Below are 24,370 nucleotides of genomic sequence, written 5' to 3'. Positions count from 1 at the left end.
GCTGATTGGCCGGGGATCGCCGATCTGCCTTACGGCGCTGCTGCGCAGCAGCGCCGTACAATGTAAACAAAGCAGATTATTTCCGCTTGTGTTTACATTTAGCCTGCGAGCCGCCATCGGCGGCCTGCAGGCTATTCACGGAGCCCCCCGCCGTGAATTGACAGGAAGCAGCCGCTCGCGCGAGCGGCTGCTTCCTGATTAATCAGCCTGCAGCTGGCGACGCAGTACTGCGTCGCTGGTCCTGCAGCTGCCACTTTGCCGACGCACGGTATAAGCGTGCGGTCGGCAAGTAGTTAAAGTGTTGCTGATGCAGGAAAAAAAAAGTTAAACTTACCTGGGGCTTCTACACTGCAGTCACCCTGTGTCCTCGCCGGTACTCAAGGATTCTCTGGTCCTCCTCCGTGGCTCTATTTTGACTCTGCCAACTGAGCCATTTGATGGCCACTGCACCTGCGCAGCCCTGGCCAATGCACATCCTCGCCACTCCCGTCAGCATTCTGTGCAGGCACAGTACGAGAAAATCTCTATTGCGCCTGCTCAGGATGCTCCCGGCAGTTTAGGTTTCTGTTAAAGTGAAATCAATAGAATCCTTGTCCCCTTGCCAGCTCGCTGAACTGCAGGCCCTGGCATCGATCAGATTGGGGGGGGGGGGGGGGGCACTCGTCTAACGCTGGTACTGAACACTACCTAGCACCGGGCTGTTGCAGGAGAGCCGCTGACAGGTGGTGAATTCACAGTCTGTCAGCTGCCGGTCTGAAAGAGGCTTGTTGCGCACCGGCTGGCTCAGTCTCCACCGCTCCACACTCGATCGGCACGCTTACGATTCACGTTTGCGGGAATACCAACACTGCCTCGGTGTGTCACACAGCTTTCTATTCCGCATCCACACTCCACTCTAGTGTGGAAATGAGAGCTGTGTGAGACACTTGAGGCAGTGTTGATATCCCCGCACACGTGATTTGTAAGCGTGCCAATCAAGGGTGGACTTGGAACCAGCCAGTGCCCAGCAAACGGGGGGAGAGCCTGTATAAAAAAACAAAACAAAAAAAAAAAAAGCTTGATGTGCTGATTCTGCGGGAAACTTGTGAGTGCAATATTATGTTATTTTAATAGTTTTACACTAAGGTACTCTTTCTCAAGGTCTCTTTCTCAAGGTTTCTATTCATATTTTCTCGAGGTCTCTTAATGATAAATGGAGTAGAAGTGCTCTGATATATTGAAGAGAATATCGCATATGATCTGATCGACATCTCGGCAAGTGTGGCGGGGGACGACCATAAGCATCCTCCCAGTGTGCGATTTAGACCTGCTTTATAGGTCTTCCCATCCGGTGAGTCTGATCACATCGGGTGTGGTGGTGGGTTTATGGATGAGTATTGTGGCCTGAGGATCGTTTAGCCAAAGCAGTGTGTGGCAAGCACCAGTGGAGGACTAGGAAAATGATCCAGACGTGCGCTCGACTCCAGTCACCTGTGCACTTCAGGTCTATTCCAATATATAAGTTCCAATGAGTCAGCACAGTCTTCAGTAAAAAATTAGCTCATTTATTAAGTATTAAAAATCCATGATGTACAAGCAGCCAGCATCATGAGGATCATTTAAACATGTTTGGAAATGTATTGATACACGATCCACGTGGACATCATTATGTCTTTTGCGAACACTGGCTTCTTTCTGTATTTTGTGTAGTGCTATCCTTTTAGTGGTACATGTTTGATATGAAGGAAGCAATCCAACTCTGAAGCCACTACATTTTAAAGGGCATAACTAAGCAGCGCTAGTCTTCTAGCATTTTGTTAACTACACCTCCTATGTTACGCCACATGTCACATGTACAGAGACATGAGGCTTGAAGCTGGCAGATACTCCACCGATTGGGTCATGCAAGATCCTGCTGCGCCCTCCTGTGTAGCTCCACCCGCATATTACAATAATTCCATAGCACATATACAATGCTAGCGGAGACATAAAGGGCACACTGACTCCGGGAAGCGGTCACGCTAATTGCAGTGTAAGTTAACTACTTTACGACCGCCTCTTGCCAATGCGCGTGACCGTGGCGGCAGCCCCATGGCCACCTAACGCCAATTGGCATAAAGTCCTGGGGCTGCAGTTTCCCAGGGAATGGCCGCGCGCATGCGCGATTGTTCCCTGCCAGTGATTACCCTGCTAGCTGCCGATCGCGGCTAGCAGGCTGCTTGTAAACAAAAGGGGAGGCCACCGGCAGCGCTGTACGAATGTAAACAAAGGGGACTTTGTTTACATTCGTACAGCGATGCCGGTGCCTCAGCGCTGTATGAGATCGGCGATTCCCCCGGCCTCTGATTGGCCGGGGATCGCCGTCCTCTCATAGGCTGATGCCTATGAGAGGCGGAGAGCAGGACAGATTGCCGTCCTGCTCAATTGTACAGGAAGAGGGGAGGGGGATAGCGGCCATGATAGCCTCTATGAGGCTGAAGAAAAAAAAAACAGTGACAGTGGCGATCGGACCGCTCCGGCAGCATGTCCCCTTAGGGACAAAAATAGGTGAGTCCGATCGCCATATTCCTTACCTGGACTGTGCAGGAGGCTGAAAAGCCTGCACAGCCCAGTAGTGAAAAAAATGTGCCTGATCTTTACACTGCAGTCAAGTGGCTAATTTAGGCGCGGCTATTCCGATAATGCAATTATCTACTGCGCCTTCTTTTCAAGGTGCAGACTGCGTAATATGGGCGCAGGTCAAGGCTATGACTGTAATCGCCATGTCATCTGCGGCTATTTGTTATAGCCTGGCTATTTTAAACCGCAATTCACCTTATTTTAATATTGCTGCTGTTCTACAACTAATATATGTATATCTATCTATTGTAAGAATTAAGATAGGTATGGGAAAGGAAGTATGGTGAGCGATACATCGAGGACATTGACAACGTAGTGTGCGCTCATAGCAGGGATCAGGCATAGCTTATATGATTGGGCACGGGGTTCTGTATAAGAGTATTTTTAAATTTTTTTAAAAAAAAATCTGTATTAAAGACTGATATTTTACGAGCAAACGGCTTTTTTGAATATACCTACCAATTACAATTCAGCATGCTCCTGCTGGTTTATCACTTTATGTTGTCTCATAGCTGATAGACTTTGCTCTCATTAGTAGCACTTATTTCCCAACGACTAACACCTGTGTCATTATTTAGTGTTGTATTTACTGTATGTATACAACATTAAAGGGAACCTAAACTGAGAGGGATATGGATGTTTCCTGTTAAACAATACCAGTTGCCTGGCAGTCCTGCTGACCTCTGTGGCTGCAGTAGTGGCTGAATCACACACCTGAAACAAGCATGCAGCTAATCCAGTCTGACTTCAGTCAAAGCGCCTGATCTGCATGCTTGTTGAGGGGCTGTAGCTGAAAGTATTAGAGACACAGGATCAGCAGGAGAGTCAGGCAACTGGTATTATTTAAAAAAAGGAAAAATCCATATCCTTTTCAGTTTAGGTTCCCTTTAAATAATGATAGACTGGTAATATCCGTCGAAAAGTAAGGGCTATTAATGTGAGCGCAGTCTATGAGCTAGGAGACAACTTAAAACGGCATATAACTAGATAATAGGGAGCGCATGCGATAGTGTATCATGAAGCTACAAAGAAACAGGCGCGCACCTCTAGTGCAATAAAAACTTTTTACTAAAAATGACACGCTTTAAAAGTTACACTCACAGTGTATAAGTTGGTACATGCGCCTGTCAGCCCTGCCGGCAGTCCTCTTCTCTCACCCGCGCTTGGCCAGAGCGGCGGGGACCGATGTCACTGGTGGGAAGCTGGAAGCGGTGGGCGGAGCCAGGTCGCGGGGATGTCGTCTGACGTCACAACGCGTTTCGCTGTTAACCACGCCTTCGTCAGGTGAGACGCGACGGCGGGGACGGCAGTCTTTTATCTATCCTCGTATGGGAGGGGAGGAGGAGGAAACTAAGGGAGTTTCCAATGCGTAAATTGAGCCACCTCTCGGGGCTCGCTATTTGATACATGTATATTTTAATAGACACAATATAACAACAAATACATTTTACATTAAAGAAACTTATTAAAATTGGTAGTGTGTGTCTCTATAGTCGAGGAGTCGGAGCAATTTTTGGGTACCTGGAGTCAGAGTTGGGAAAAAATGCTCCGACTCCTAATGAATTTAAACTGTAATTAAAACAGAAAATATGACAAAATGTTATATTTCTCAGATAATAGTCATCATAAATTATATATACAGTAATAGCTGTGCTTAGCCTACAACAATGAAATAAACTACCATGAAATCAAAAATAGTTACTTGTGCTGCTTTAATAAAGCAGCTCCCGTACTTTTAAAGTCAGATAAACATATCTGATTGTGACTGTATATATGATGTGTACACAGCAATCTTTATATATACTAAATAACATCTATGCTCTAAGAATAAAGCCTGATGTGTAGCTGTGTCACTAATAGAGATGGTCAATGAGATGCAAATAATTCTGCGTTGCTGTTGGTTTATGCAAATTTATGCACTCCTTTTGCTCATGAAATCAAATAATTTGATATGTAGTTAAAATTTGGTTTGTTCACTACGAATTAAAGGGTACCTGAGACGGATGAAAAAAGTTTTATACATACCTGGGGCTTCCTCCAGCCCCTTTCAGGCTAATCAGTGTCTCGCTGTCCTCTTCCACCACCTGAATCTTCTGCTATGAGTGGTGGTAATTCAGCCAGTCTGCACAGTCCGGCCACGAGCCGGTTCCACAGCCAGGAGCATTCTGCATAATAGTGCTGCACAGGTGTGTGTGTACCCAATTGGCTCAAGTGCCTGGACCCATACCAGAAGATCCAGGTGGCGGAGGAGGACAGCGAGGGACTGATTAGCCTGAAGGGGGATGAAAGAAGCCCCAGGTATGTATAAAACTTTCATCTGTCTCAGGTTTAGTTTAAGTTACACAGGAAAACAAGAGTTTGCTTTCTTAAAACAGAAAGAATTTGCGATAATTCAGGTTGGAGTGAGCGTGAGATGTCTCTCAGTGCATCACTGCTGAATATATGCAAATTAACCATTGTTGCCCTTAAAAGCTAAACACACCTCCAGAACTGGCCACTTGTCTTAGGAGTATGTGAGTAAATTGTGTTTTACTTCAATCAACATCAGTTGTGTCTGTTTTGGGGCTGGCAGGTCCACCACAGCCACCCTAACGTTTGAAACGTTTTTAGTGATTTTTACCCTTCTGGCGCCTCTGTACATCTCTCTATATATGAAGATATCTACCCTTGGTGGAAGGGGGCCACCCCCTCCTTTTCCTCTATCCACAGAGAGCGACGTCTTAGTCCTGAGTGGGGACAGGCTTGTTCTCCCCATCTGCTTATTCAGTGGTTACCTTGGAGGTAACCCAGGTTTGTATGTATAATAGTTACGTTTCATATTTTCTCTCCCATTCTCCAATACATGCTACACTATATTGGGCTCTCGGTTTTCTGCTTTTCATCCATTGACAGTGAATGGGTCGGCTCTACGCTTGCAGGCAGAATACATGCAGCAGTATGCAAGCGCATCATAGTGAATCGTACTGCTGTGCAGCTCATTTGATGTGAACAGCGGAAGGGCTGTCTATACCCTTCTGCCGTTCTTGCATGTTACCACGTCACACACGCTTCCAAATGCGCACGGAAGCGAGTATGATGTGAACGAGGCCTAACTCTATGACTAAAAGTACTAGAGCCAGAAGATCAGCTGGATAGCCAGGTAACTGGTATTGTTTAAAAGGGAATAAAATGGCAGCCACCATATCCCTCTCAGTTCAGTTGTCTTTTAAAATTCCTAAGCGTTGGCAGTTAAGAGATGCATTTTATGTACCTACTTTCATTCAACAAGATTGTAATATACAAATTAGAGGAGTCTGAGTCGAGGAGCCGATGGAATCCCAACTTGAGGAGTCGGAGTCGAAGGATCTTTGTTCCGACTCTACATCCCTGATTAATAGCACTTATTTTTCAATGACTTATACCTGTGTGCATCATTAATTAAAGTTGTATTTAGATAATTATAGACTGGTAATATCCGTTGAAAAATAAGGTCTTTTATTGTGAGCACAGTGTAAAAATGGTAAATAACTAGATTACATCGGGCGCATGCTGATTTGTTGTGTTACAATTTACCACAAGTGAATACAGGACAGTGTATTTATCGCAAGTGAATGCAGGACAGTGTATTTATCGCAAGTGACTACGGGACAGTGTATTTACCGCAGGTGACTACGGGACAGTGTATTTATCGCAGGTGAATGTGGGACAGTGTATTTACCGCAGGTGTCTACGGGACAGTGTATTTACCGCAGGTGTCTACGGGACAGTGTATTTACCGCAGGTGACTACGGGACAGTGTATTTATCGCAAGTGACTACGGGACAGTGTATTTACCGCAGGTGACTACGGGACAGTGTATTTATCACAGGTGAATGTGGGACAGTGTATTTACCGCAGGTGTCTACGGGACAGTGTATTTACCGCAGGTGTCTACGGGACAGTGTATTTACCGCAGGTGTCTACGGGACAGTGTATTTACCGCAGGTGACTACGGGACAGTGTATTTACTGCAGGTGACTACGGGACAGTGTATTACCGCAGGTGACTACGGGACAGTGTATTACCGCAGGTGACTACGGGACAGTGTATTACCACAGGTGACTACGGGACAGTGTATTACCGCAGGTGACTACGGGACAGTGTATTACCGCAGGTGACTACGGGACAGTGTATTACCGCAGGTGTCTACGGGACAGTGTATTTACTGCAGGTGTCTACGGGACAGTGTATTACCGCAGGTGACTACGGGACAGTGTATTTACCGCAGGTGACTACGGGACAGTGTATTACCGCAGGTGACTACGGGACAGTGTATTACCGCAGGTGACTACGGGACAGTGTATTACCGCAGGTGACTACGGGACAGTGTATTACCGCAGGTGACTACGGGACAGTGTATTACCGCAGGTGACTACGGGACAGTGTATTTACCGCAGGTGACTACGGGACAGTGTATTTACCGCAGGTGACTACGGGACAGTGTATGTACAGCAGGTGACTACGGGACTGTGTATGTACAGCAGGTGACTACGGGACAGTGTATGTACAGCAGGTGACTACGGGACAGTGTATGTACAGCAGGTGACTACGGGACAGTGTATGTACAGCAGGTGACTACGGGACAGTGTATGTACCGCAGGTGACTACGGGACAGTGTATGTACAGCCGGTGACTACGGGACAGTGTATGTACCGCAGGTGACTACGGGACAGTGTATGTACAGCAGGTGACTACGGGACAGTGTATGTACCGCAGGTGACTACGGGACAGTGTATGTACAGCCGGTGACTACGGGACAGTGTATGTACCGCAGGTGACTACGGGACAGTGTATGTACAGCCGGTGACTACGGGACAGTGTATGTACCGCAGGTGACTACGGGACAGTGTATGTACAGCAGGTGACTACGGGACAGTGTATTTACCGCAGGTGACTACGGGACAGTGTATTTACCGCAGGTGTCTACGGGACAGTGTATTTACCGCAGGTGTCTACGGGACAGTGTATTTACCGCAGGTGACTACGGGACAGTGTATGTACCGCAGGTGACTACGGGACAGTGTATGTACAGCAGGTGACTACGGGACAGTGTATGTACAGCAGGTGACTACGGGACAGTGTATGTACAGCAGGTGACTACGGGACAGTGTATGTACAGCAGGTGACTACGGGACAGTGTATGTACAGCAGGTGACTACGGGACAGTGTATGTACAGCAGGTGACTACGGGACAGTGTATGTACAGCAGGTGACTACGGGACAGTGTATGTACAGCAGGTGACTACGGGACAGTGTATGTACAGCAGGTGACTACGGGACAGTGTATGTACAGCAGGTGACTACGGGACAGTGTATGTACAGCAGGTGACTACGGGACAGTGTATGTACAGCAGGTGACTACGGGACAGTGTATGTACAGCAGGTGACTACGGGACAGTGTATGTACAGCAGGTGACTACGGGACAGTGTATGTACAGCCGGTGACTACGGGACAGTGTATGTACCGCAGGTGACTACGGGACAGTGTATGTACAGCCGGTGACTACGGGACAGTGTATGTACCGCAGGTGACTACGGGACAGTGTATGTACAGCAGGTGACTACGGGACAGTGTATTTACCGCAGGTGACTACGGGACAGTGTATTTACCGCAGGTGTCTACGGGACAGTGTATTTACCGCAGGTGTCTACGGGACAGTGTATTTACCGCAGGTGACTACGGGACAGTGTATGTACAGCAGGTGACTACGGGACAGTGTATGTACAGCAGGTGACTACGGGACAGTGTATGTACAGCAGGTGACTACGGGACAGTGTATGTACAGCAGGTGACTACGGGACAGTGTATGTACAGCAGGTGACTACGGGACAGTGTATGTACAGCAGGTGACTACGGGACAGTGTATGTACAGCAGGTGACTACGGGACAGTGTATGTACAGCAGGTGACTACGGGACAGTGTATGTACAGCAGGTGACTACGGGACAGTGTATGTACAGCAGGTGACTACGGGACAGTGTATGTACAGCAGGTGACTACGGGACAGTGTATGTACAGCAGGTGACTACGGGACAGTGTATGTACAGCCGGTGACTACGGGACAGTGTATGTACAGCCGGTGACTACGGGACAGTGTATGTACAGCCGGTGACTACGGGACAGTGTATGTACCGCAGGTGACTACGGGACAGTGTATGTACAGCCGGTGACTACGGGACAGTGTATGTACCGCAGGTGACTACGGGACAGTGTATGTACCGCAGGTGACTACGGGACAGTGTATGTACAGCAGGTGACTACGGGACAGTGTATGTACAGCAGGTGACTACGGGACAGTGTATGTACAGCAGGTGACTACGGGACAGTGTATGTACAGCAGGTGACTACGGGACAGTGTATGTACAGCAGGTGACTACGGGACAGTGTATGTACAGCCGGTGACTACGGGACAGTGTATGTACCGCAGGTGACTACGGGACAGTGTATTTACCGCAGGTGACTACAGGACAGTGTATTTACCGCAGGTGACTACGGGACAGTGTATTTACCGCAGGTGACTACAGGACAGTGTATTTACCGCAAGTGACTACGGGACAGTGTATGTACAGCAGGTGACTACGGGACAGTGTATGTACAGCAGGTGACTACGGGACAGTGTATGTACAGCAGGTGACTACGGGACAGTGTATGTACAGCAGGTGACTACGGGACAGTGTATTTACCCCAGGTGACTACGGGACAGTGTATGTACAGCAGGTGACTACGGGACAGTGTATTTACCTCAGGTGACTACGGGACAGTGTATTTACCGCAGGTGACTACGGGACAGTGTATTTACCGCAGGTGACTACGGGACAGTGTATGTACCGCAGATGACTACGGGACAGTGTATTTACCGCAGGTGACTACGGGACAGTGTATGTACAGCAGGTGACTACGGGACAGTGTATGTACCGCAGGTGACTACGGGACAGTGTATGTACAGCAGGTGACTACGGGACAGTGTATGTACCGCAGGTGACTACGGGACAGTGTATGTACCGCAGGTGACTACGGGACAGTGTATGTACAGCAGGTGACTACGGGACAGTGTATTTACCGCAGGTGACTACGGGACAGTGTATTTACCGCAGGTGACTACGGGACAGTGTATTTACCGCAGGTGACTACGGGACAGTGTATTTACCGCAGGTGAGTACGGGACAGTGTTTCGTTTTAAATATCCGTGCAATACTGATATTTAAAAGACCTATGTCGCGAAAATCTTAAAATTTTAAATACATGTAAACCTATGCAAATAAGAAGTACGTTTGTTCCAGAGTAAAATGAGCCATAAATTACTTTTCTCCTATGTTGCTGTCACTTAGTTAGTAGTACAAATCTGACATTACCGACAGATTTTGGACTAGCCAATCTTCTCATGGGGGGTTCTCAGGGTTTTCTTTATTCTTAACTACTTGACGACCGCAGTGTTAAACCCCCTTAAAGACCAGGCTCATTTTTGCAGCACTGGGCTGTGCAGACTTTTCAGCCTCCTGCACAGCTCGGCTAAGAAACATGGCGATCGGACTCACCTCCTATTTTTGTCCCTAAGGGGACATGCTGCCGGAGGTGTCCGCTCGCTGCTGTCACTTATTTTTTTCTTGCCTCATAGAGGCTTTCTCTCGCTCTGTCCCCCTCCCTCTCCTTCCTCCCTCCCCTCCACCTATTTGAACAGGACGGCGATCCGTCCTGTTCTCCGCCTCTCATAGGCATCAGCCTATGAGAGGATGGCGATCCCCGGCCAATCAGAGGCCAGGGATCACCGATCTCGTACAGCACTGCCGGAGACCGCAGCGCTGTACTGATGTAAACAACGGGGATTTCTTTCCCCTTTCGTTTACAAATATTCTGCTAGCCATGATCGGCGGCTAGCAGGCTAATCACGGAGCTCGGTACTGTGAACGGGCAGGGAACGATCACGCATGTGCACGGCCGTTCCCTGGGAAACTACAGCGCCAGGACTTGACTCCAATCGGCGTTAGGCGGTCCTGGGGCTGCTGCCGTGTTCACGCCCATTGGCATGACACCGTTGTTAGGTAAAGTAGCAAAAGTTTCTGTACCATACTTTTATTTTTAAAAGCACTTAGTGAATGGCAGTTGCTCCGTCCAACTGCCAAAAAAGTGTGCAGGGAGGCTTTCCAGCATCTTTGTATAATCTCTTTCAGGGAATGTCTTTATAAAGAACTAGTGGACCTAAGTCCATTCAAAAATGGGCTAGGTCTGTCATTGCGCTTGCGCCCGCTGCGTGCGTACATTTCCACCTCGCGCCCGCCCATTCGCCCCTTCGCCTGTCATTGCTCGCCGCGCGTCACTATCCCTCAGTGTCTCTGCGTCCCTGCACTTGCGCAGAGCGCATGTGAGACACACACAGGGACATGAGATGCAGAGACAGTAGGGTTTTATAATAGAGCAGTGTTCTCCCCAGGCTCTTTTAGCCGGGTGCTCCACCCGGCTAGATTTGGTGACCACCCGGCTGTCATTGGCTCACCTCCTCACCACCTCCTATGCTGTAAGCAGAGTTGCCCTGCATTTTCATCTCTACCCACCCGGCTACTTTTTCATGCCACCCGGCTACTATTTCATGCCACCCGGCTGGCAAATTATTCTGGGGAGAACACTGTAGAGGATATATGCCATGCTAAGAAACCCCCACGAAGAGATGGGCTACTCCAAAACCCGTCAGTAATGTCAGATTTCTACTACCTACAGTAAGTGACAGCAACATAGGAAAAAAGTAATGTATGGCTCATTTTACTCTAAAAGAAATGTACTTCTTATTTGTATGTGTTTTTTAAATTTTAAGATTTTTACGACAATTCCTCTTTAAGTTTGCTGGAAGCTGTGCCTATTTTACCTTGCGGCTTTATGAAACGTATGCCTGGGAGCCCACTTAGGTGAAGTACCATCCCCACTTGGCCTTTAGGAAGGATATACCAACCACTGCTTCAATAAAAGAAGTTCATGCCACAGCCAGGTTGTGGGCTGAGTCCCCTACCGAAGTAGGGTAACAGAGGGAAACTGGATAGACTAGCAGGAAGCACCCAAAAAATGGAAAGTACTGCAGAGCTCAGTGTGGAACTGTGAAGTAATAAATCATAAAAGTACATAAAAAGGACTGATCCTACCTTAATAAGGAGGCTTGAAGAACTTTATGACAAAAAGGTATAGACTTTTATTCAGCACATAGGCGTTTCAAAGCGTAAGCCGCTTCCTCAGGTCAATTAGCGTGCCTTGCAGTATAGTGCAGAGCACTGAGAACACATTCATTTTTGGGCACCTGCTAGTCTATCCAGTATAGCACATATACAACTCCTGCCCGCCGCTTGTTCATGTGCTGTGGGAACCCCATTGGAGGCTTTCCAGCTTAAACACTTGAGTCATACTATACATAAATCCAAGGAAATTTAGAGGCGGCACACCACTGGCTTTGCTAAATAAAGCGTGTATTGCGATGCAACAGAACAAACACATTTCAAAAATGTGTAATTCCCCATTTGACAGTTTATTACCTGTTACTGTATATCTTATATGGTGTGAAAGTGATCTGCAATATGGGCGGGACTACAAGAGCAGGAAAAAAACATATTTCCAATATTGAAAGAGGGTGCATGCAACATTGTGTATCAGAAACAAATGTACCCCAGCACTGTCACTCACCCAGGGCTACAGCCTGGTCCGCCGGTGCACAATCCTTCTGTGGGTCACCACCTCCACATACAGGAAACCAGACAACCAATGAAGTAGGCACTCAATTGGCGATAAACAATCTTGCGTTTAATGGATAAAGCTGTTCAACACTATGTTTCGGGGTTCCCCTCCCCTTCCTCAGATGGGGGAACCTCCGAAATATGTCGTGTTGAGCAGCTTTATCTATTAAACGCAAGTTGAATTATCGCCAATTGAGTGCCTCCATTCATTAGCCCGCTTTATACTTGCGCATGGATCGGATCCTAGGTGCATGAGATTTTGTGGGCTTGAAAAAATTAAGAGGTCATGAAGAGGGTCAAATAAACTTAAAGGATAATACCAGTTGCTTGGCAGCTTTGCTTATCTATTTGGCTGCAGTAGTGTCCGAATAACACCAGAAACGAGCATTATTTATATAGCGGCGACATATTATGCAGCGCTGTACAGAGTATATAGTCTTGTCACTTATTGTCCCTCAGAGGGGCTCACAGTCTAGTCCCTACCATAGGCATATGTCTATGTATGTATCGTGTAGTGCATGAATCATAGTCTAGGGCCAATTTAGGGGGAAGCCAATTAACTTGTATGTTTTTGGGATGTGGGAGGAAATCAGAGTGCCCTGAGGAAACCCACACAGACACGAAGAGAACATACAAACTTCTTGCAGATGTTGAACTGGCTGGGATTTGAACCGGGGACCCAGCACTGCAAGGTGAGAGCGCTAACCACTATGCCACCGTGCTGCAGCTAATCTCGTCAGATATGACAATAATGTCAGAAACACCTGATCTGCTGCATGCTTGTTCAGGGTCTATGGCTAACAGTATTGGAGGCAGAAGCAGCAGGACAGCCAGGCAACTGGTATTACTTAAGAGGAAATAAATATGGCAGCCTCCGTATTCCTCTCGCTTCAGTTGTCCTTTAAAGGGTACCTGAGACAACGGAAATTGTTTTATGCAAACCTGGGGCTTCCTCTAGCTCCCTCCCCAATGTCCAAAGCCTTCTGAATTTTCCTGTAGTGGCCTAGTTCTCCACGGCCAGTCGGGTGTATTGCGCATGCCTCCGCGCTGCCGTCGCCGTGAGTGTTCTGCGCCTGCGCAGTACTACTGTGCAGGAGCAGAACGCTCCCAACCACGGGAGCGAGATGGGGGCGTGTGATTGGTCACACTGCGCCGGCTGGCCGAAGATAACCCGCGCTGCTACAGTAGAATCCAGGAGGCTTTGGATGCCAGCGAGGGAGTGATCTGCATGGAGGGGGCTGGAGGAAGCCCCAGGTATGTATAACATTTTACTACCCGTCGTCTCAGGTATACTTTAAAGAGCTGTCAGAAAGTGGGCCTGTTTCCACTACAAGCGGTGCGATGCGGCTACATAGCCGCATCGCACTGCGGGTGTGCTGAAACACATGCACGGCAATTGAATAGTTTCCACTGCGTGTTGGTTGTGCGGAGCCGGGTGAAGCGATCAGAGAATCGGGTGCATGCTGCAGATTCTCGCACATCTGCCCGCAGCCGCGTCCCATCTCCTCAATTCACTTCCACATCTCCTGGAAGTGCGGTAGTCATGCGAGCGCCAGCGGAAGTGATGTGATATGGCTAGGTAGCCGTATTCGCATCACTATCCCTGTGGAAACTGGCCAAACTCGGATCTTCAGACTCAACACACAGGCCCCTGTGGCTACATATAGACATTAACATCAACTGCTTTCTCACCAATAATTGTGTATACATGGGCAGCTACATGCAGGGTTTATCATATATTGGAAGTCAAAATGTATGTTCAACTTGGCATATCCATAATTTGGATGTAGACATGCCACATGTATTGGATGCACAGTCGGGGGAGAGTTTGTATAACTTATGACTCACATAGGAAACCATTAGTATGCACTTTATAGCACACTAACACTATTTGTGTAAGCATGTTCCCATGGGGGTTGGGGGAAGGGGTTTAATGGCAAAAAATGGCTTGAAGAATCTATAACCCTACTGGTTTGTGACGTATGTCACACTTAGTACATTTTTGGGATTGATTCATGCGTGTAAAACACAGGTGTGGCTAATGCAGAGTACCTATAACTTCACATAACCTTTACCAATTTAAAGAGAAACTTAAATCAAAGATTGAACTTCATCCCAATCAGTAGCTGATACCCACTTTCCCAAGAGAAATCTTTACCTTTTCTCGAATAGATCGGGGGGCTTTGTGTAGCTGATGTTGTGGTGAAACCCCTCCCACAGTGTGATGTCATAACCACAGTCCTGACAATTTGCTGTCTGTGAACCTTGTTGCATTGTGGCAAATAACAGCTTTTTACAACTGCCAAACAAGCAATATCTCCCTCTGTGCATAGGACTCTCAGTAATGAACATTCCGCACAGATCACCTAGCAGAACTAAAAATGTCGCCACCTGTGATAAATTTCATTTTTTCATCATTTAATGTAAACCAGGGAGAGGAAGATTTTACAATGGGCAAACATAGACTATAATCATTTATAAATGAATATTGTAAAAATAATAAGCAATTTTATGAATTATTTTCATTACAGTTCTATGTTAACTTTGTAAAACAAAAAGAAAAACAATTGACTGCCCCAATAGTGTATTATTGGTGATGACAATTGGAGATTTTCAAAAATAAGCGTTATACTCACAAGTGTGGGTTGCCGAAGGCAAGCAACCACTATTTGCACATGGGGGGGGGAATTATACCTGTCCCCACACAGGCTAAAAAGTCGCTCTACGTAGATAGGTAAAAAGGCTGGTTACACCCATCCACCAGGTGGATAATACTCTTTCCTTGAAATTAAGACGTCCCCCGAAAGTAAGCCCTAGCAAGAATTTTAGCATGCTCGAAATATAAAATATAAGCCCTACCCCAAAAATAAGCCCTGCAGTGAGGGGGAAAAAGTATGGCATTGGCAACTTGTGTTGTAACTGGAGCTCAGAAACACAAGTTGCTGTACTTCTTCCCCATAGGCTGAAGCTTGTGGACAAAGCAGCATGGAGTTGGGGGAAAGGATGCAGGGGTATATTGGGAGACATTAGGAGGACATGGGGGAACAGAAGGGGACACGGATACAAAGGGGGACACCAGGAGGAAACTAAAGGTACAAGTGGGACACAGGAGCACACAATAGGTGAATCCAGCAGAGGAATAGATGGCACAGTGGGGAAGGCAGGCGGACATGCAGCACAGAAACTTGTGTGTTTATAGAAATACTAGTTGACCTAAGCCCGTTTAAAAACGGACTCTAGGTCTTTTCAGCCGCCGCCAGTCGGTGCGCGCTCGCACCAGCCCGTCGCTCTCGCGTGTCTTCCTGGCTCCATGGCCCATCCTCCTGTGTCGACGGTTGTCTGTACTGCGCACATGCGCAGTACAAAAAAACACGGGCACACAGACAGGGAATGAGGATGACGCATGGACAGTTAGCTTTTATTGTATAGGTTAAGACAACCCCTGAAAACAAGCTTGGCACATCTTTTGGGGCAAAAATTTTATATAAGACACTGCCTTATTTTCGAGGAAACATGGTAGATACTTATGAAGGATACAGAGGCGCCAGATAGGATAAAACAGTGGTGCCCAACCTTTTTACCCAAAGGCCACACATCATATCAAGATAAGTTTTTCGGGTGAAACACATGCATATAAATCTTTTTTCTAGTAACAGTTAACATGGTGTTGGAAAAGGAAAGAAAACGGCAAACCAAGATTTGTTGTACTCACCATTTGATGCCCATTTTCTGGGGTACCTGGATGTATGTGCAGAGGCTCTCTGGGTGACTTCCCCGCCCAGCACAAGTACTGTGAGAGCTGCGGGTAGTTGCGGTCTATTATTCAGCAGAAGCCGGGGTCTCAATTAGTTGCCGGGGTTTAAAACTCGCCTCTCCAGGATACAGAAGGCACAAGCTACCCATCCTCATCTTTCCCTCCTAGACGCTCTGTTTATAGCGTGACTGCCATTTGTGACAGATGTCGCTCACACCATAGAGGCAGAGCACTTAGGAAGAAAGGATGCAGAAGGGTTGTGTGTGGTCGGATCCTGGAGAGGTGACTTGTATACCACCCCCCTCGATTCCGTGTCCATGGCAGGGAGCCTTCTGCACATGTGCAGTTACATGTCTTTACGAACTGGGCATGCACAGAACTCTCCCAAACACTGGCGCACGAATGCCCCTGGGCACCTGGATATTAAAAGGACACCTGGATGCTTAACTACTTTAAGACCGCCTCATGCCAATGGGCGTGACCGCGGCAGCAGCCCCAGGACCGCCTAACGCCAATTAGCGTCAAGTTCTGGGGCTGCAGTTTCCCAGGGAACGGCCACGCGCATGCGCTATCGTTCCCTGCCACTTCACGGAACGGAGCCGATCGTTGGCTAGCAGGCTGATTGTAAACGAAAGGGGAAATAAATCCCCTTTGTTTACATGCGTACAGTTCTGCGGTCTCCAGTAGCGCTGTACGAGATCGGCGATCGCCGGCCTCTTAATTGGCCGGGGATCGCCGTCCTCTCGTAGGCTGATGCCTATGAGAGGCGAAGAACAGGACGGATCGCCTTCTTCAGGGGGAGGGAGGAAGGAGAGGGAGGGGGGTGGCGGCAATGAGAGCCTCTATGAGGCTAAGAAAAAAAAGTGACCCCACCGGCAGCATGTCCCCTTAGAATCAGAATCAGAATCAATTTTATTTCGCCAAGCATGACTGGGTCAGGCCCGGAATTGGGTTTGGCACAATGGAGCAATACATAGAAAGAAAGGCAGGAAAACATTAGAATGACAGTAGTATCTCAAACTCAAGTACAAGCATACACGAATATACAATCACAATTAAATATACATAGCCGAAGCCCGCCGCTCCTATGCAGGTGGTAGGGCGCTGATAGAGGGTGGTAAAATGCTAAGGGAGTTCAGGAGGCTAACGGCCATCGGAAAGAAAGAGTTCTTGTGTCTGGTGGTTTTGGTGGGGATGGCCCGAAGTCTCCGACCCAGTGGGAGTGGTGTGAAAAAACATTGGCCTGGGTGAGAGAGGTCACTTGCAATCCTCAGTGCCCTGGCTTGCAGTCTCGTGTTGTACAGGTGGTCAAGTGGGGGCAGGGGTCTCCCAATGGTCCTCTCTGCCGACCTAATGATCCTCTGTAATTTGTGCCTGTCACTGGCGGTGGCTCCCACATACCAGACCAAGATGGCGGAGCAGAGGATCGATTCAATGGTGGCAGTGTAAAAGCATGTTAGAAACTCCTGAGCCATGCCGAACTTCCGCAGTTGGCGGAGAAAGAAAGTCTTTGCTGGGCTTTCCGTTGGGTTGATGTGATATTGGCTCTCCACCTAAGATCGCTGGAGATGGTGGTGCCCAGCAGGCGAGCACTGGGCACTCTGGCCACCTCGGTGCCATCGATGTAGATGGGAGGTGGGGCAGGTGCTGACTTCCTAAAGTCAATTATAAGTTCGACGGTTTTGGCCGTGTTGAGCACCAGGCTGTTCTCCTTACACCAGTGGCATAGCCTTTCCACCTGCTGCTGGTACTCCCGGATGTTGTCGTTGGTGACGAGGCCAACAATGGTGGTGTCATCCGCAAATTTTATGACTTTGACAGAGTCTGCCGTGGATCTGCGGTCATTTGTGTAAAGGGAGAAGAGCAGCGGGGACAAGACGCAGCCCTGGGGAGCCCCTGTGTTTGTAACCTCTACCCGTGAGTGGATGTCCCCCAGCCTGACAACTTGGGATCTGTTGGAGAGAAAGTCGGTGATCCATAGCCGTAGGGTGGAGTGGACCCCCAGTGTGGTCAGGACATTCTGGAGGGTGCGTGGGCATATAGTGTTGAATGCCGAGCTGAAGTCTAGTAGCAGTACTCTGGCATAAGCATCCCTCCTGTCTAGATGGTTGTAGATGTATTCCAAGCAGATGTTTAGAGCATCATCAGTGGACCTATTTGCCCTGTAGGCGAACTGGAGTGGGTCTAGTAGGGGCAAGGTGGATAGCTTGAGGGTGGATAAGACCACTCTCTCTAAGGACTTCATGATGACGGACGTCAGGGCTACAGGCCTGTAGTTGTTGAGGTCGGAGATGCCCTGTTTCTTAGGGACAGGAATGATGGTGGACCTCTTGAAGCAGGCCGGGACTCTGCCCTCTGCCAGAGACCTGCTGAAGATGGCAGATAGGATGGGGGCAAGTTGCTCCGAACAGGTTTTGAGGCAGGCTGGGGACACGCCGTCAGGGCCCGAGGCTTTCCTGGCATTTAGCGTGGACAGGAGATGGCGAACGTCTGCCTCCCTCACTTCCAGAGAGTGTGAGTCCACACTTGGGTCGCTGTGCGCGGGGGCTGGGGGGGGAGGAGGTGGTGGGTGCACCCCAGGCTCGGTCTGCCTTTCAAACCTACGGTAGAATTTGCTTAGTTCTTCAGCTAATTCGGGGCTGGGTGTTGCATGTTGCGGGGGAGGCTTGTAGTTGGTGGCAGCCTTAAGCCCTTGCCATACGGCTCGTGAGTTGTTCGAGCGCAGGTTCTGCTTCATCCTCTCAGCAAACTCCTTCTTTGCGGCTCTCAGCTCTCGCTTCAGAGCGTTCCTCGTCTTCCTGAATTCCTCCTGGTTTCCCGCCTTGTGAGCCTCCTCCTTATGTTTCCGCAGTAGCCGTAGCTTGTTGGAGAACCACGATTTGTTATTCGGGTAGACCTTGAAGGATTTGGTTGGGACGCAGGAGGCCTCGCAGAAGCTGATGTAAGAGGTGACGTTGTCCGCCCACTCGTCCAGGTCTTGAGCTTCCAGGGATTCCCAGTCCGTGCAATCAAAGCAGGCTTGAAGGTGGAGCTTGGCCTCGCTGGACCACACCTTGGAGGACTTCACGACCGGTTTTGCTGATTCCAGGAGCCTTCTCTAGGTATTGATGAGATGAACAAGGCAGTGGTCGGAGGAGCCAAGTGCCGCCCCAGGGATAGCCTTGTAGGCATTCTTCAATGGCGTGTAACAGTGATCGAGGGTGTTCGGGCCTCTGGTAGGGCAGGCAACATGCTGGTGGTAGCGTGGCAGCTCTTGTCGAAGGTTTGCCCTGTTGAAGTCCCCCATGACTATGAACAGCGAGTCTGGGAGGGATATTTCCCACTGTGAGATGGTGTCGCTGAGGGAATTCAAGGCGGATTTGGCGTCGGCATCAGGGGGAATATACACTCCGACAAGGACATAGGAGGAGAACTCCCGTGGTGAGTATACTGGCCTGCAGTTCACGAGAAGAAGCTCTAGGTCTGGGGAGCACTTCCTGTCGAGTACTGGTGGGGTGGGGCACCAAGAGGAGCTGACGTAGAAGCAGATGCCACCACCTCTCTTCTTCCCAGAGAGGGAAGGGTCCCGGTCCCCCCGTATGAGGCTGAAGCCTGGGAGGTGTAGGGCGTTCTCCGGGATGTTCTCATGTAGCCAAGTCTCCGTGAAGCCGAGTACTGGGGTGTTCCTCCCGAGCTCCCACCTGCCGCAGAGGAGACGCAGTTCGTCCAGTTTGTTAGGGAGAGCGCGGACATTTGCCAGGAGTACTGAGGGGATGGCTGACCTCAAGCCCCTCTTCCTGAGTCTCACGCGGGCCCCAGCTCGACAGCCCCTTCGCCGCCAGCTTGCACTGGGCCAGGGAGCGGAGTCCAGGACTTGCTGTATGTAGTTCTGGACCCGTTTTGTCAGAAGATTGGCCTCAGGGAGTGGTGGGCCACGATGTTCCCACCGCAGAAGTTGCTCCCTGGAGTACGTGGTACGCGTGGTGGAGTGGGGTGCGGGGGCGTGGCCGATGGCGGGAGTGGGGTGCCTACGGGGGGTAGAGGAGCCTGGCATTGCCAAGGGTCGCCTGCCACAGAGACAGCCCAGGTCTAAGTTAAAAGCAGTCTCGTGCAGTTGAGACAGTTTATCCAGTGCGCCGTACAGTACAGTCTATCACATGAGCGGTTCAATACAGTCCCTCACCAAAGCAGTGCGATGCAGGCCATCTTATGAGCAGTGAGATACCGGTTCACCACCCGAACAGTGCGATACAGTCCTCATGAGCAGTGCGGTACAGCAGTGCAGTACAGACAATTACGTGAGCAGTGCGATACAGTCCAACTTGCGGTCAGTGCAGTACGGTGCGATGCAGTCCATCACATGAGCAGTGTGGTACAGCAGTGCAATGCTGCCTCTCGCATGAGCAGTGCAATACAGTGCATCTTATGAGCAGTGCAATACGGTGCTGTTCAGTCCATCATATGCACAGTGTGGTGCAGCAGTGCAATACAGCCTGCGGTGCAGCAGTGCAATACAGCCTATCACATGAGCAGTGCAATACAGTCCGTCTCATGAGCAGTGCAATGTGGTGCGATACAGTCCATCTCATGAGCAGTGCGTTACAGCAGTGCAATACGGCCTAACGCATGGGCAGTGCGATACAGTCCATCCCATGAGCAGTGCAATATGGTACCCCCATGAGCGGTGCAATACAGTCCATCCCGTGTGCGGTGCACTACAGACCATCAACGTGAGCGGTGCAATACAGCAGTGCAATGCAGCCAGCAAGAGTGCAGATCATGTAACAGTCAGCAGCAGTCTATAGTGAGCATAAAAAGCAGCAGTGGCAGCAGATGCAGTTCAATACATGTGGGTGAGCAGACAGCTTGAAGGTCAGCAGCTCTTACCAGCCAGTGTTGTACCCGACCAGGGAGGGCAGGATGAGCTCCGTGCTGGATCCCTGCTTCAGGTGAGCAGGGTGGGCTCCGTGTGGTGGGCAGTATGGTGGAGCTGGCTGGTGGGGTCAGCAGTGCGTAGAGCACTCTTTTGTCTGTCCGCCTCACCACGTGGGGGGGGGGGGGGGGGGACCGGCGGGGCAGAGATGGAGGTGACCTGATCTGCCGACAGCAGATCTCTCCCAGCTGCTTGTGTAGTGTCCGCGGGCAGCAGCCGCCTTGGGTGGGGGCCTCAGTGGGCTGGATGCCGCCGGTGCCCACCTCCGACGTCTCGGCCTGCAGCCAGCCGCAGGGATCAGGGTCAGCAGTGGACGGCTGGGCCTGCCTCCACCGAGGTGCGAGCAGAGTGGTCCGGGGCTTCTCCCCGCGGGTGGCTCTCAGTGCGCGTTAGCAGTGTGGCGCTCGGGGCCCTCTCCACCTGGTGCGCGGCAGCGATGTGGTGCTCGGGGCCCTCTCCACCTGGTGCGGGGGTAGCGCTCGGGGCCCTCTCCACGTGGGTGACTGATGCTGCTCCGATGCTCCTGTGGCTGGCAGCCAGCCTGTCCGGACTTGTAGAGCGTGGAGCCCACGGTGCCGGGACCAGCGTGCACTTATGTGCATCGTTCTGCCTGGGTGCGCAGGGGAAAATAGGGAGAAAAGGGTAAAAAAGGAAAAGAGGAGCGGAGCTCCGTGCCATGGCTGCCGATCAGCGCCATCTTCCATGGACAAAATCCATGGAAGACAAAAATAGGTGGTGAGTCCGATTGCCATACTTCTTAGCTGGGCTGTGCTGGAGGCTGGAAAGCCTGCACAGCCCAGTGATGCAAAAATGAGCCTGGTCTTTAGGGGGGTTTAACACTGCCGTCATCAATTGGTTAAAGGACACCTAAACTGACCCCCATGGATCTCAAACTACACATGCCAATGTGTGTTGTAAGGGGTTCTAATTCCTACAGTTCCTGCTGTTAGATGGGCTTCCCTCAGCTGGGCTACTCTTCCCATTCATGGCTCTAACAGGATCTAGTGGAACAGAAGACAAAGATGGGGCACATGCTCTATCCAGTCCACCCTCCCTGTATGCCCGTGCTTATGTCAAACACAAAATGGGTGCACTTTGTTTAGGGAAGAAAAAAAAGGTCACTCACAGGGAAATTAAATGGTTACACATGTTATATGAAGCAACATAATGCAGGAAGTAGTTGTAAGAGTAATGTAAAGGAGGTCACTTGTTACAGGCTGGGCATTGTGGACTTGATATTGGAGGCATATGGGCACTTGGGCTTTAGGTACATAATGGCAGTTCTTGTTGTAGAGGGGAAATTCTAGCTTTGCCTGCTTGTTGAAAGGATGATACTATGGTGGTGTTTGTTATAGTTCAAATGTTAGTTGCACTTGTTCTGTTGGTAACATTTTGGATGTACTTGTCATAGGTGGGACATTTTAGAGCTGCTTGTTATTTTGTACAGAGTGGACATGACATTATGGTGGCACTTGTAACTGGGGCCAGGCACAGTGGAAGTACATGTACATTGTGAGGAGGAGGTAACTAGGAAGTGGTGGGTGTCAAGCCACCAGAGACTTTAACGGGAAATTAGGTTAGGGGTGTTTTGCTGAAGGTACTAAAACTGCTAAAAAAAATAGTAGGACGCTATCACGGACAGCAATGCGAGCAGGGATGCACAATGCCAGGGATGCGCAGGCGCAGTGGTCCACCGACTCGGAGTCTGTGAAAATGAAACTAGCTGTTGGCGGGAGAACGGGGGATCGTGGAGGACCGCGCGGGCACAGGAAGGCTGCAGGGGGATGGAAGAAGCCCCAGGTAACTGAAACTCTTTATTTTTTACAGTTAAGGTTCCCTATCAGGCCTCTTGCACACTGCAAATCACAAATCTGATTCAGATTTTCCCTGGATGCTATCAACACAAGAAGAAAAACACATAAAAAAACGCAGCATGCAGGACCAATTCAAATAAGCAAATCGGAATCCCATGTAAAATCGCATCAAAATCATAAATCGGAATCGCATGCAGTGTGCAAGAGACCTCACGCTCACTGTTAGTGCATACTTTTTGCAGTAACGCACTGCATGCAGTATGTTAGGATGACACACATGGTTATACCGGTCTGGTCGCACAGTGAATATCACGCACAGGGTTCTCATTGCAGTGCCTGAGCACAACAAAGATAGTCCAGGCACTGTCCCTTTAAAGCTTAATTTGTATTGCCGCAATGTCATATACAGAAATCAACTCCATATATTCAGAAAGGGCATGGTACATCTAACCTGCAGTTCCTGGTGGCGTGAGGTGGGTGAGGGAGATGGTGGCCAGGGGAAGTAGGACGGCACAACAGCCGTTTCGCGCCGGTGTGGCTCTTGCTCAAGTGCTCTGAGTCCTTGGGTCAGTGGCAGCGCGCTCGGCTTCCGAGATAGGCCGTTAGGCCACGCCCAGCAACGCCGTCATTGGCCCCAGGGAGTGACATCACGGGGGAGTGAAAGTGAGGGGGCGGTGATGAGCCGATCTACGGCAAAGGAAAAGGAGAAGCTTATGTTGCCATGGATACAGATAAACAAACATGTGATTAACATACTTCGTGACTTAGTTCAACCATTGACATATTTGTGCTAGCATAGCAGGTGTCTAACTTTACAATCATTTGAAAACCATGTGTATCCAACACCAATTGTAACATATGGAACGTGCACCCTCAAATGAAATCCATTATAGCGGCAAATACAGATCCTCCCTTATATTAAAAACACCTTTTATTAGCTGCTTTAAAACTTAGGATAAAAATCTTCCCTCATGCCCCATGTTGCCCCGGGGAAGTCCGTGCATAATAGGGAGACATAACTCGAGGTGTAATCGCCTCTCATTCGGGAGGCCAATTACTATCCCTTAATCTGTTCTGTTCCTTTTAACATGGAACAAAGGGGACAGGCAGTCCCACCGCAGACAGACACTGCACATGTAAACAATCCCTCTCCTACTACAAGGAGGAGAGAGAGCCACAGCTCCACAAAGGATCATTATAAATAAGGAAAGAGAGGGGGGAGAAGGCAACCCAGACACAAAAAGGGGGCGAGCAGCGTCATGGGGAATATGGAGTTTACACCCCCAAACTGAAAAGGGGGGTGGAGAAAAGACGTCCATCTCTCCTAAAGCTTGCACCTGCTCGAGGCCGGATGCAGCCAGGCAGCGGGTGACATTTCTTCCCAGAGGTTTAGCACATACCTGTGGGTTGGGAGGAAGAAGAATTTCGACTAGGGGGACGGGTTATTACACCATCACCCGCCTTCCATTAAGGCACTTTGTAGCGGGGGGACCCCCTTAGCGAGCAGGACCGTGGAACAGGTCCGGCCCGAACAGGTGGTCCCCATCCGCAACCCCCCATATCC

At 49.5% G+C, this 24,370-nt stretch overlaps 1 long non-coding RNA gene across 1 annotated transcript in view; it reads left to right on the top strand.

The window, feature by feature from the left end:
• Positions 1–1,042: 1,042 nt before the first annotated feature.
• Positions 1,043–24,370, top strand: part of LOC137539078 (uncharacterized) — an 83,075-nt gene continuing 59,747 nt past the window's right edge. The window contains exons 1-2 of the long non-coding RNA XR_011024926.1: positions 1,043–1,084; positions 1,178–1,330. This is a non-coding gene — a long non-coding RNA (uncharacterized lncRNA). The remainder of the gene's footprint in view (positions 1,085–1,177; positions 1,331–24,370) is intronic.

Source organism: Hyperolius riggenbachi, chromosome 11, assembly GCF_040937935.1.
Source record: "Hyperolius riggenbachi isolate aHypRig1 chromosome 11, aHypRig1.pri, whole genome shotgun sequence".
In the NCBI taxonomy this organism is placed as follows: domain Eukaryota; kingdom Metazoa; phylum Chordata; class Amphibia; order Anura; family Hyperoliidae; genus Hyperolius; species Hyperolius riggenbachi.
This window is presented reverse-complemented; position numbering and strand designations above follow the sequence as displayed.